The following is a 14,404-nucleotide window of genomic DNA, read 5'->3' as shown; positions in this document are numbered from 1 at the left end:
TTTCTGAATATAATACATTTGAGGGTTTCTTTGTCCATATAATTGCTCTTCCCCTGAACATTCTCCAGGCTTTGCATGTGGCACACAGAACTATATGTGTTGCTCTCGGTGTGACATGATTGGTAGAACTACTCCCCTCCAGAGACAGTCTTTCCATGAACACAGCCTGAGCTTATCAAGTTGTTATGGTGGTGGTGATGGTGGTGGTGGTGGTGGTGGTAGTGGTGGTGGTAGTGGTGGTGGCAGTGGTGGTGGCAGTGGAGGTAGTGATAGTTTCAGTAATGTAAAACTATTGACTTGTCACAGTGAACTAATTAAAACTAGAAGCCTGTTTTGCTGCTACTAAGTCATATCTTTATTATCTTTTGCATGTTCTCTTGGCTTTTGGATTGAGATCAAGACTACTGAGCTTTTCCTTGGTAGATGTGAGCCATTATTTCAACCTAATGAAGATCATTATAGATCCTGATTTTGTTGATTTTGTTTGCCATTCTCCCCAGCTCTGGTTCATCTGTAGATTAATGAACATGTCTTCTATATCTTTGTCCAATTTTCCAATTAAATATTAATCAAGTAGTGTTAAAGTTAGAGGCCTATGAAAAGACACTAAAGAGTGTCCTTCGGGGTAACATCTATCTATTAATCAGCCTTCTTAGCATACGATTGTTCAATTCATCAATTTTAATGTATCTCATTTTTCTTCTGTTATGTTCCCAAGACTATCCTGAAAGTTGGTTGCTCTCTATATATTGCATTTCTCATTTGTGCCAGTTTAATAACCATGACCCCCCCCAAAAAAATATTATTTTGATATGACTTTCTCTTAGTGCATTTTGTGCTACTGTAACAGAAAACCACAGACTGGGCAATTTATAAAGAACAGAAATTTATTTCTCACAGTTTTGGAGGCTGGAAAGTCCAAAATCAAGGTGCCAGGATCTGGTGAGATCTGATCTCTGCTTCCAAGATGACACCTTGAGTGTTGTGTTCTCTGGAGGGGAGAAATATTTTGTCCTCACATGGCAGAAGGCAGAAGGGCAAAAAGGGGCAAACTCCCTCTGTCGAGTCCTTTTATAAGGGCATCTCCTAATGTCATTCTTGAGGGTGGAGCCCACATGACTCAATCACCTCTCAAAGGCCACACCTCCCAGTACTGTTGCCCTGGGATTAAGTTTCAACATGAATTTGCAGAAGACAAAAACATTCCAACCCAGCAGACTTCTGCCATGATATTTAGAGGTCACCAGATTTCTTTCATATATAAGCTCTCACCACCATACTGTTAATAATTTATACTAGAATCGTCTTTAAAATCTATGAAATTCTAACTAATATTTAGTGAGGAAAGTGCTTCATTTTCTTCATCTTAGGAAACAAAATCACACTTGCCCATCTCCAGTCTTTTAACGCCTCTCTTCACCACAATCCGTTCATTGGGTGAAAAGATCCATTCTTCCTTGGAACCTCAGAACTCATTGAAACCTCATAAAACATATCTTACCCTGCCTTCCATTAGGGATATTTGTATAAACATCACATTCCCTCTACCCCCAGCCCCAAGATACTCACACTTGATTATAAACTCCTTGGCAACAAGGGACATTGCTTATTTTTCTTTCTATCCCTTACAGTGCGTTGCACCATATATTTGAAGGATTTTAACTGAATTGCACCAAGGAAGAAAATTAGTTTGATCAATGCAGTCTGAAAATCATTTTTTGGTCAAATTGGATTCTTTTCATTTATCTTAATATCTAACTTGTGCATAGTTGAATCAGTCTTGCAGTTAATCTGAGGTGGTTGTTAAGACTACTGAAGACAGTAAATTCATTTTCCTGATCTGGTAATTTTTAATCATATAGTCACAGCCACTCACACAGTAAAACGAAACAGCAAATTAAATAGCAAACTAATAGCGGAAAGATAAATGGAATTATCCCTAGGCCCAAAGGCTATTACAGATAATCTACAGTTTCTGCCAGATTCATTCATTCAGCTTTGATGCAACACCCTTTTGTTAAGTGACAATAATAGTCACCAGTTACTGAATGCTTCCTATGGACTAAGCACTTGCCTGAGACAGAATAACATGGTAGCTATGAATGCAGGGCTTGCCTTGAGTCCTGATTACCCCAGTTACTATTTGTGTGACCTTAAGCCAATTACTCCACTTGTAAACCAAGGCATAATAAATGTTAGCTATACCATTATTATTTAAATGTATAATCTCCTTGAATCCTGACAACAACCCTGTGAGCCACTATTATTTTCTCCTACTTTACAAATTTGCAAGGTACTGGGTGCTGGTTGCTGTGGGGTTCATAGAAATGACCATGTCAGAATGAGACTTGATCCTGCCTCAAGGAATTTACAATCAAGTAAAAAGGCTTGAATTTAAAATAATTAACTGTAGTCGAAAGCAGAATAAAATATTTCCCATAGCAATGTGAATGCAGAAAGCAGGAGAAACAGAGGATTCAATGGATGGCTTTATATTAAAGGTAGAATTTTATGTGAAACTGGAGGGATGAAAAGGATTTCCAGAAATGTAGCAGAGGTAAAAGGCAATCCCAAGTGAAGGAGCCACAAAAGCAAAGAATAGCAGCATGAAAAGGCAGCATGGGTGCGATGCTGACCACAGTGTGTCTCAACCTGCCAGCTGTAAGAATCGTTGTAGTATGGCCCAACCAGAATTACTTTTACATGTGGAATATATCAGCTTGAAGATATTAAAAAGTACAGTGCACGTAGAAAAGTGAAGATCTGTTTTGTGAAACTTTTTTCAATGAAATGTATGGGTCTTGGGTTACAATATAAAATGCATTTCTTACTGTGGGTTGTGGTCTAAAAAAATTAGAAGGCACCCACGTGGAGAGGTTAGAACCGAAGTCATGGAGAGACATAGTGTGGGGTTGAGGCTGGTGTTCTAGGAAAACAATGAGCAGCTGTGGCATGATGTATTTATGTTTGAAGTGAGAAATGGAAGAAAGGGGACAAGTTAGGGGAAGCCACACAGTCTATGCCAGCACGTCCCAACTTGATGTTAAGTAAGCCTACTCTGCAAGTCATTAGTACGGGTGAGAAGCAAAAAGTCTTCCCATGAGTAGATACAGGCATTTAACGTGTAGATAGAAGTGGCTTACTGGTAAACTAATGAAGCTAAAGCTTCAGGGATCCTTGTTTTCCAAGGCTCTGTTCTGAATTTCTTATTCATAATTTTGTGTTCTTTTTCTTAAAGAGGACCCGCAATTGTATAAACTTTAGTATCCACCAAACCTGAATCTTCCCCAGCTTGTATATAAATTTGAATAGGTGACTTTTCATAAAACAGAGCTTCTCAGCGACATTAGGATACTGATATACATTCTGAATCCTCCTGAGATAATTTTATACCTTCTATTTGCTTCTGAAACTCTCATACCTCTTTCTTAACTCTTTCTCTCAATGGGCATGCTCTCCTCATATTTCATGGGAAAAATAGAAGCCATTCAATGCAAACTCACTCATCTTGACACCAACAAACCTACCATGTTGCTGTCAAAATGTTGGGTTGGCCAGTTGCACAGTTGGTAGAGTATGGTGCTGACAACACAAAGGTCAAGGGTATGGATCCCCCTATTGGCCAGTCATCAAAAATGTATACTCTGGCTCATGTTTGGGGAAATGGTAACATTTTTTATTTTCTCTAATTGACCTCGTCTTTCTCTGGTATTCCTATTTCCACTGGGAAAATGGAAAGTTTATTAAAAGTAACCTAACTTCTTTCAATGTAAAAGAACCTGTTTGTTAAATTATTCTCTTTAGAGTAAATAATATTTCAAGGTGTTTTCTGTTTCCAGTTGTCTCTCTCTTCTCCTTGGGTAGTGTCTGAACACAGTAGACCTTGTGTGCCTTTAAAGCAGTAGCCTCTGGTCCAATTGACGTCCGTTGAACCTTCACTGATCTTAGCTAGGGGATGACTCATTCTACTCGGCTCTTGGCTGTCCTGCAGTGTCCACAGAGGGTGCCCTGGTTTCTTCCCACATCAGACTCCTCATCCCAACCTCCGACTTATTCTGAGCCTCTATTGCTCTCAGCACCTCCTTCACCCCAGGGAGCTGGAAACAGCTGCTTTCTCACAGCAGCAGAGCGGGTTTGTGTTGGTGGAAAGGCTCTGTGAAGTAGCCTTCAGGCATCTCTTTCAGCCTGATTTCTCTCCCATTCCTGTGCCTTGTTGGATGTGATGCCAGGTCAAATGTAGGGCTTATCTGAGAGGATTTCAGCAACACCAGGCTATCCCCCAGGAAAGCAAGTACTAACCATCTAGATTCTGTTTCCCACAAATCTATCTAGAACTTTCCAACATAACATCCTTTCAGGTTAGATCCCAAGATAATCAGTGTGGCTGACTCTTTCTTTGAAACTTCCTTTTCTCTCTGGTCTCTCTTGCCTTTGTACTTCTCTTGCCTGTCTGGTAGGAATTCCTTCGCGTCTCTTTCTTTCTCTCTTCTGTTCTTGTGCTTTATCCAGGCAGCATGCGCTACTCCTTCCTTGGGGCAATAATATTTGTGATTTAGCTGTATAGTAGAAGGTCAGCAAGGAAAGAAAAACCCAAACGATAGGGAAGAAAATATATATCAGGATACGGTTTTAAATGTCCAGGTACTGTATTACAAATATATCTGTTCATATAACAACCACAATTACTTGAAGTTGATACGACAAGCAAACAGAGGGGACATTGGTGGGGGGGAGGGGGGGAGGGAGGAGGGAGGGAGGTTTTGGTGATGGGCAACAATAATTAACCACAATGTATATCGACAAAATAAAATTTTAAAAAATAATAATAATAAAAAATAAAAATAAAAAAACAAATATATCTGTTCATCCACAGCATCTTCCTTTTCCCATTACCACTGAGCCCAGTCACATCAACAAAAGGCCAGTCCTCCATCTGTCCTGTACAACAACCCCCATTCCCGTCAAGGATTTCTCTGTGTAGGTTATCCCCCCTCACTTGGCCTCTGAAGTTACTGCCCTCAGCATACAAGCAGATTCCAGTGTCACCCATCTGAAAATGACACATTCTTGACCCCAAATGCTCCTCCAAGCACAACACCATCTCTCTTATCATTCAGAACAAACCTCTTGAAGGAGTTTTCTCACTCCACATTTACATTGCCTTGTATCTCTTTAACTATTAAATCTGCTGCAGTCTGGGTTCTTCTCAGAATTAAATACTAAATTTAATATGTCAAGATCTCCATTTACTTTTGTATTAGTCACCACAGGCTGCCATAACAAAATACCACACACTGGGTGGCTTAAAAAATGGGAGATTATTTTCTCACAGTTCTGGAGGTTGGGAAGTCCAAGATCAGAGTGACAGCAGGGTTTGGTTTCTTGTGAGGGCTCTCTTCCTGGCTTGCAGAGGGCCACCTTCTCACTGTGTCCTCACATGGCCTTTTGGCGGTGCAAGTGTGTATGGAAAGAAAGAGAGAGAGAGAGAGGAAATCTCTTCCTCTTCTTATAAGACCACCAATTCTATTGAATTAGGATGCCTTCCTTATGACCTCGTTTAATCTTAATTACCTTCTAAAAGCCCTGTCTCCAAGTACAATCACATTAGGGGCTAGATCACCTTATGATCTTTGCAGGGTGGGATGGGGAGGAGGGGACACAATTTTTTCTGTAGCTACTTCCTATTGTTAAAACCAAAATATATTTGGATTTTCATGTTTGTCATCTCAACAATATTCAACATAACTAATTACTTTTTCATTTTGAAATATGCTTCTCTCTTGGTCTTCTGGTACTACTTTTGTTTTTCTGGGTTTTTTTTTTTTTTTTTTTCCTCTTCACATTGATCTCTCCTTTTCAAGCTCTTTTGCTAGGTCTGTCTCTTTTCTGCCGTCTGATTTTTGGGGTTTCCCAGGGTCAATCCTACATGCTCTTCCTGTCTCTACTCTTTCTCTATGTTCATGACTCTCAAATTTATATTGCCAACCCATACTTCTGCTTTGAGTTCACTACCTTATCCATGTGCCTACTTAACATCTCCTTTTGAATGCCTCATATATATCTTAAGCTTGACATGTTGGAAAAATAATGATTGATTTTTCTCAACATACTGTACCTTTAACCCCAATTCCTTCCCATATTAGTGTTTTAATTAGTTGCCCAAGCTAGAAACCTAAAATTCCTCCTTTGTTTCTACCTTTTTCTCATTTCCCACAATCTAAAAAAAAAGTGATTTTAACTCTCCAAATAAATTCATTCTCTCTCCACTGCCAGCCTCTGAAATCATATCACCGTCATGCTGCAATCATCTCTCACCTGACTGTGTACAATAGTCTCCTAACTGGTTTCCCCACTTCAGTTCCTGCCCTCTTCAATCCATACTACCTACATATAATTTAAGGAATATTGGCTGAAATACACTGTAGCTCTTCTTCTTTTCTTCCTCTTTCTTTTCTTTGCTTTCTTACCCTTCTCAACAATTCAGCCCAAAAGCCATTCATTGGTGCTAAACTATGTAGGCATCTGTGGGGGGAGGGATTGGCCACAGTGATCCAGAACTGGGGGGTCAAAGCCCAAGCAGGGCTCAGAAGGGCCTCAATGGGGGGAGACGGCTTGGAGTGTATTGCCTAACACTGGATGGGTGAGAAGGATATCTACACAGAAGGTGATGGAAATGGGGATAGCCCAACACAGAAGTGAGGAGATCATCCTGCTGGAGGTAGTGGGGGGTTGGCAGTGGGGATGGGAAATTGATTACATGCACAGACACTAATCAAATAAGGAAATATATTGAGGCTAATGAAAGTCAGGTTTCTCAGTTTGAGAGAAGGGGGCTAGAAATATGGAAATGTATAACAGTAGGATTTACCCTGTCACATTGCATGAGAATTGGAGCTAGCAGTATGAATTCATCATTTCCAATATATACCAATAGACATAAAAATAAACATAGATATATATGTAAACATACACATACATTACATACATACTTCCCTAGCTCTGTCCACTGAGAAAGCCTGGGAGTAGTTGACACCCTGATAGCAATTAGCACAGATCTTGGTTTTTAAATACCATTCTCCACTAAAAGAAACAGAGCTCAGTAGTGAAATGAATGATCCCAAGGATGAGGTAGGGAAAGTGAGCCTGGAACATGCTTTGTGTCAGAAACTAAGGAAGTGCTTATAAAATGATGAGAACATATCAAAAGAATATGGCAGCCAGCTTGAAAGAGTTCCCACTGGTTGAACTTAGAACTATTCTAGCATCAAAATAAGTAGTGATAGTAGTAAAAAATTATCCATTAAATAAAATGAAAATCACTTAGTCATAATGATGTAAATTAATGCATAAATAGATTAAATGTTTCATGAGGAAGGGAATATTTAAATAGTTTTAAAGAACCTCTCCACAAAATACTTATTAATTACAAAGGAAGGAGAGAAAGGTAGCTTTACAGTGGAGAAGCCTGGCTTCTCATTAACTTTATCATTACCTTAACCAAGTGATTAAAGTCAAAATTCCCAACAATAAATGGCTTGGTCAAAACCATTTGCCACTTGATAGAATGTAATATGTCACTTGTATGATATTCTTGCCAAAGATGCATAACTGGAACTAATCATAAAGTAACATAAGAAAAACCCAAGATGAGAAATTGTCTACAAAGTAACTAGCCTACAGTATTCCAAAATGACAAGATCATGACCATCAAGGAAAGGTGAGGAACTATAGTGATTGAAGGGAACTAAAGAGACATGACAACCAAAAGCAAATCATGAGTCTGAACTGGATCCTTTTGCTACAAGGAACATTATTGTGACAATAGGCAAAACTTGAATAGGGTCTGAGGGTTAGTCAATAGTAATGTACTGATTTGATTTCCTAATTTTTGTGATTGTATTGTGGTTAGTAGGAGAAGATCCTCGGTATAAAAGTTTGGGATGATGGGTCACATGGTAGGGGACCTCTAAGATGGACCCCATGATCTCCACCTCTTGACATTCCAGCCCTCATTTAATCCTCTCCTGATGAGTGTGATCTATGACTCATTCATAAATAATGGAATTTGGCAAAAGTGATAGCACGTCACTTATGAGATGAGGTTACAAAAAGATTGTGGCTCTCATCTTGGGTACTCTTTCTCACTTGCTCACTCGAAGAAATTAGCTACCATGTTGCCATAGCTGCCCTACGGAGAGAACTACATGCTGAGGAACCAAGGGAGGTCTCCAGCCATCTGCCTATGAGGCACTGAGTCCTTAGCAAGGACTGAAGAACTTGGTTCGGTAGCCCATAAAGAACTAAATTCTGCCAACAATCACTTACGTGAGCTTGGAAATGAATCTTCCTACAGTCGAGCATTCAGGTGAGATTGCGGCCCTAGCCAACCCCTTCCCCACAGCCTTGTGAAGCCTGTGACTCTGAGACAAAGCACCAGACTCTGAGCCACAGCCGGATTCTGACCCACAGGAACTCTGAGATAATAGACATTGTTTTGAGCTACTAAGATGTGGGGTAATTTGTTACACGGCAATAGACAACTAATATAGGGCAACTTACAGCTTACTCTCAAACAGTTCTGGATGAGAATCTGTACTTTAAGTTTGAGACTTTAAAAAAAGTGTGTGTGTGCAATGGATTATGTCACATCCCCACTTAAAACCCTTACCTGGCTTCCCATCATGCTTAGAACAATCCGGACTTCTTACTGTGCCCTACATGTCTGCCCTTGATCATTTCTCCACCCCCTGTGCCCCTCTCACCCTTCCTAATTTCTGTCACACTGGTTTTCTGTCAGTTCCTTGAATGAATCCTGCTCTTTCCAATTACAGGGGCTTTGAATTTATGTTCCATCTACCTGGGATGCTCTTTCCCCATTCCTCACACGTCTCTTCTATTCTTATCCTTTGAAACTCTCCAAAAATATCAGTTTAAGAAGTGCCCTACCTCTGGTTCATATTCTCTTTCTCAGCCCCTCATTCGCCTTCTTCATATACTTATCAGATTTCATAGTTACTTCAGTTGAATACTTGTTTCTATCAGTGACAGCCTTTGACAGAGATAAAGTCCTTGGGAATCATGCTGCTCTTCCACACCGTTGTATCCCCAGTAATGAGCACATAGTAAAAACTCCTAAGTATCTGTTGAATGAACTTATTAATATAATGTTTGATCTCCTCAGTAGAATTTTAAAAAGAAAAATTTGATTTCTCTCACTCCCCAAAATAAATTTTAAAGCTACACAGTGAGAGTTCAATTTTACTAAAATAGGCAATCAAGGCTGATCATAATAGATTATTAACCTTCCAACATCAAAATTGATTGTGTTTATTACACTAAATAACCAGGTCATTGCATCCCTCTTGCTGTATTACTTTCTCGTTATCTTGGTTACCTCATTTACTTGTGTCTACAACGCTGGTTTTGTTTTCTCCATTCTCTCAGTCCCTATTTTGCAGATATCCCAACAGAGTTTTATCCTATGTATGCTAAAATTCTACACATAGATAACAGCATCATTTTCCAAGAACGCCGGGAACAGCCTCCATATGGACTCAGCGGGCCATGGAGCATAGCTTTCAGGCTGGCTGCAATGGTGGTGCTGGGGACCCTCTTCTGACAGCTACATGCCTCCCTCCACTCCAACAGCTCTGCATCATCAGGGAGAAGAGAAAAAGTCAGAGAGGGAGAGAGCCTGAAAACTCCCAGCTTGTTTCTGTCAGAACACATCAGTTCCAGGTCATGTTTCTGCAGCACGTGTGTCATGGAGCGAGCATGAGCTGTCAGTATGGAGCACAGAGAACTTCTTTGACAGATCCCACATCTGCATTCCAGACCCGTGACAGTAGGAGAACTTGTCGTTCCCCTTCACTGAGCTGCCTCTCCTTCCATCCGGACCCCCAGCAGCAGAAATCCTCAGTGTCAAGCCCTGGAAGAGCCCATGTCTCTGCTTGTCACATATATTTACAGGACAGAGCTGCTATATTCATAGTTGGGGATAGGGGCAAGGAGAGAGAAGCAGGCAGAAACAGCCCACCTCCCAGATGGTGCCACCTGTCATTTCACATCCTCATGGAAGCATGTTCAGTTCAAACACAGAATCATAAAAAAGTGAGCTTCCGAATTAACTCCTGTTAGTGGCAACCCCACATTTCTGAAAGTAGCTTTCAAGAAATGGGTAACAAACATTTTAATGAAAATTATAAACTCTACCTAAGTACTTATTACCTGTGGGTTCTAGTTTGTGGATATGAGGGAGTGGAGGAGGAAGGCAAATTTATTCATTCACTAACTGGTACTACACATTCTAAGATAAAAGCAGAAAGAAAGTTCTACTCAAATTGGACAGCAGAATGTAGTTTGAAGACCCTGACGCATTCTCTCCCAACTTTCCACTAAAATTCCAGAAAACCCAGAAAGAAATGTAAATCTTTTAAGGACTAGAGCTAGTATTGATAGTCAAGCTATTGACCAAATATAGGAGGAATTTCCATGAACTACAAGGATGGAGGAATTGTATTGAGAAACACATCTTGCAACCTTCTAATTCTTCACCTCCAGAAAGAGACCAAACCTGGCAACCCTGCTGCCCTCCCCTCTGGTTGTGGCTGGCCCAATAGGTAATGCCTGAACCAGCCACAGCAGAGGGGACTCTCTCTGTCCACAAAGGACATGAGAGCAAGTGGGGCTGTTGCTGACTAACGGTGAAGGGCAGGGTAGGAAGGAATGACAGCGAGGAGAAGCCCTAAGAGAGGTCCATGCTGGGAGTGGTAATGTTGCATGTGTCTTGGAGGTTCCCAGTGTCAGAGCACCTGGCCACAGGCCAGCAGGTCACAATGGCTGGAAGCATGTGGGGGACAAGGATCTGGTCTCGGAGCCATGCACACAATCCTTCCTTCCTTCCAGGGTAAAATCATTTATTCATTCAGTCAGTATTTACTGAGTGGCTACTATATACTAGACAGTATTCTTGGCACTGGGTAAACAACCTACCTTCAAGGAGCTTACCCTCAAGTGGAAAATAAAAAACAATGTTGCCTTTCAACCTTAAAAATTAACTCCGAAAGAGGAAATGGAGATAGGGTCTAGAAAGCCCTGAGGAGGTGACATCTGAGGAAAGACTTGGAAGAAGTGAGGTATGAGGCCCATGTGAGAGTCGGGTATATTAATCCATTTTTGTTGCTTATAACAAGATACCTGAAACTGTGTCATTTGTAAAGAAACAATATATATTGCTTACAGTTTCAGAGACTGGGAAGTCCAAAGTCCTGGAAACACATCTGCTGAGGGTGTTCTTTGGTGGTGGCTTTACAGCAATGCAAGGTATCACACAGTGAGAATAGCAGAACAGAGAAAGAGAGCTCCTCATGCATTCTCCTTTTAAAGCACTCAGAACCATGCCCATGACCACCAATAAACAATCAACTTATTAATCCTTTTACTAGGGCATGGTCCTCACAATCTAATCACCCCTCCAAGGCTCCACCTTTCAATTACCACAACAGGATTCCCCACCCTCTTAACACTGTCACAGTGGAGGTTAAGTTTCTAATACATGGACTTTGGGGGACACGATTCAATCCACAGCAGCAGGGGAGAGCATTATTAAGACCAAAAAAATCAGAAAAGTGGAGGCAGAAGTAATCTCAGAGTCTGTGTGGGTGGAGCAGAGTAATCAAAGGAGAGATGAGAAGAGAGGAGACAGGTCAACAGGAAACAGATAATGGGGGTGCTGGATTTTACTCTGTTATTTGGAGAGTTTTGAAAGGGGGAGTAACATGATCAAGTTTACATCACTTAAAGATCATTGTGGCTACTGTGTTGAGAATTTACTGAAAGGGAACATAAATGGAGGAGGCAAATCAGTTTGGAGGCCATTGCAGCAGGCCAGCCCACAAATGGGGGTGCCATAGGTTTGAAGATTAGCTGTGCGGATGTTAGAAGTAGTCACATGCAGGATCTAATTAGAGGGCAGAGGTGATAAGATTTGCTATGAAATGGGTGTGGCAAATGAGAGAAAGAGAAGTATTCAAGATGACTCCTTGGTGCTGGATGAGAGCAAGTAAGTAGTGGGGCCATTTACTGAAATGGAAAAAGCTGGGGAAGAAAGCACCTTAACATCATACCAAAAGTGGAAAAAGACACAGCAAAAAAGAAAACTACAGAACAATATCCCCCAATGAACACCAATATGAAGATCCTCAATAAAATACTAGCAAACAGAATCCAATGACATATTAAAAAGATCGTTCACCATGATCAGGTGGGATTCATTCCAGGGATGCAAGGATGGTTCAATATATACAAATAAATAAACACGATATGTCACATCAACAGAATGAAGGAAAAAATACTATATTATCATCCGATAGATACAGAAAAAGTGTTTGATAAAATCCAACACCCCTTCATGATAAAAGCCCTCAACAGACTAGGTATGGAAGACATGTAACTCAACATAATAAAGGCCACATATGACAAATCCACAGCTAATATCATACCGAATGGACAAAAATTGGAGGCTTTTCCTCTAAGACCCGGAACAAGACAAGGATGTCCACTTTCCACACTCTCTTATTCAACATAGTACTAGAAGTTCCAGCCAGTGCAATAAGGCAAGAGAAAGCAATAAAGAGCACCCAGATTAGAAAGGAGGAAGTCAAACTATCCCTATTTGCAGATGACATGATCAAATACACAGAAAACCCTAAAGGCTCAACCAAAAAATTACTAGAACTAATAAATGAATTCAGTGAAGTGGCAGGATACAAAATCAACACACAGAAACCAACAGCATTCTTATATGCCAATAACAAACTATCTAAAGAAGAAATCAGGAAAGCAATCCCATTCACAATAGCTACCAAAAAATGAAATACTTAGGAGTAAATTTAACCAAGGAGGTGAAAGACCTCTACAATAAACTATAAAGCATTGGTGGAAAAAAACTGAAGGGGACACAAATGAATGGAAAGATATCCCATGTTTTTAGGTTGGAAGAATTAACATCATCAAAATGTCCATATTACTCAAAGCAATCTATACATTCAACACAATCGAATACCCTATTAAAATACCAATGACATTCTTCACAGAAATAGAAAAAATGGTCTTAAAGTTTGTATGGAACCAAAAGAAGACCTCATATAGCTAAAGCAATCTTGAACAAAAAGAACAAAGTTAGAGGCATCACACATACTATAAAGCTATAGTAACCAAAACAGCATGGTACTGGCATAAAAGCATAGAAATGGACCAATGGAACAGAATATAGAGCCCAGAAATAAACCCATGTGCTTACAGCCAACTGATTTTTGACAAAGGTGCCAAGAATATACAATGGAGAAAGGACAGCCTCTTCAATAAATTATGCTGGGAAAACTGGATATCCACATGCAGAAGATTGAAACTAGACCTCTATCTTTCACCATACATAAAAATCAACTCAAAATGGATTAGAGACCAAATGTAAGACCCAAAACTATGAAAGGACTAGACAAAAATATAGGGGAAATGCTACACAAAATGGGAGTGGATAGCACTTTTTTTGAGTGAGACTACAAAGGCACAGGCAACTAAGGCAAAAATATACAAATGGGACTATGTCAAAAAATGCACAAATAGGGAAAAGCTTCTACACAGTAAGGGGCACTATCCACAAAGTGAAAAGACAACCTACAGAATGGGAGGAAATATTTGCAAATTCTTCTTCCAACAAGGGATTAATATCCAGAATATACAAGGGATTTAAACAACTCAACAGCAAGAAAAACACATAAACCTATTTAAAAATGGACAAAGGACCTGAACAGACATTTCTCAAAAGAAGACATACAAATGGCCAACAAGCCCATGAAAAAATGATCAACATCACTAATCGTCAGGGAAAAGCAAATTAAAACCATAATGAGATATCATCTCACCTCAGTTAAAATGGCTACTTCAAAAAGACAGAAAATAACAAATGCTGGGTAGGATGTAGAAAAAAGGGAACCCTTCTACATTGTTGATGGGAATGTAAACTGGTACAGCCATTGTGGAAAACAGTATGGAGGTTCCTCAGAGAACTAAAAATAGATCTGCCTTAAGACCCAGCTATCCTACTACTGGTTATATAGCCAAAGGACATGAAATCAATATATCAAAAAGACACCTGCACTCCCATGTTCATAGATGTAATCAACCTACGTGCTCATCAATGGATGAATGGATTAAAAACCCTGTGATATATATACATAGTGGAATACTATCCAGCTATAAAGAGAAATGATATTCTATCATTTGCAGCAACATGAATGGAACCTGAAACCATCACGTTCAGTGAGGTAAGTCAGGCACAGAAAGACAAATACTGCATGATCTCACTCATATGTGAAATCTAAAAAAAGGAAAAAGTGGTTCTCAT

The sequence above is a fragment of the Cynocephalus volans genome, chromosome 1 (genome assembly GCF_027409185.1).
Source record: "Cynocephalus volans isolate mCynVol1 chromosome 1, mCynVol1.pri, whole genome shotgun sequence".
Lineage (NCBI taxonomy): Eukaryota > Metazoa > Chordata > Mammalia > Dermoptera > Cynocephalidae > Cynocephalus > Cynocephalus volans.
The sequence above is the reverse complement of the archived record's forward strand: the minus strand, read 5'-3'. Positions refer to the sequence as shown.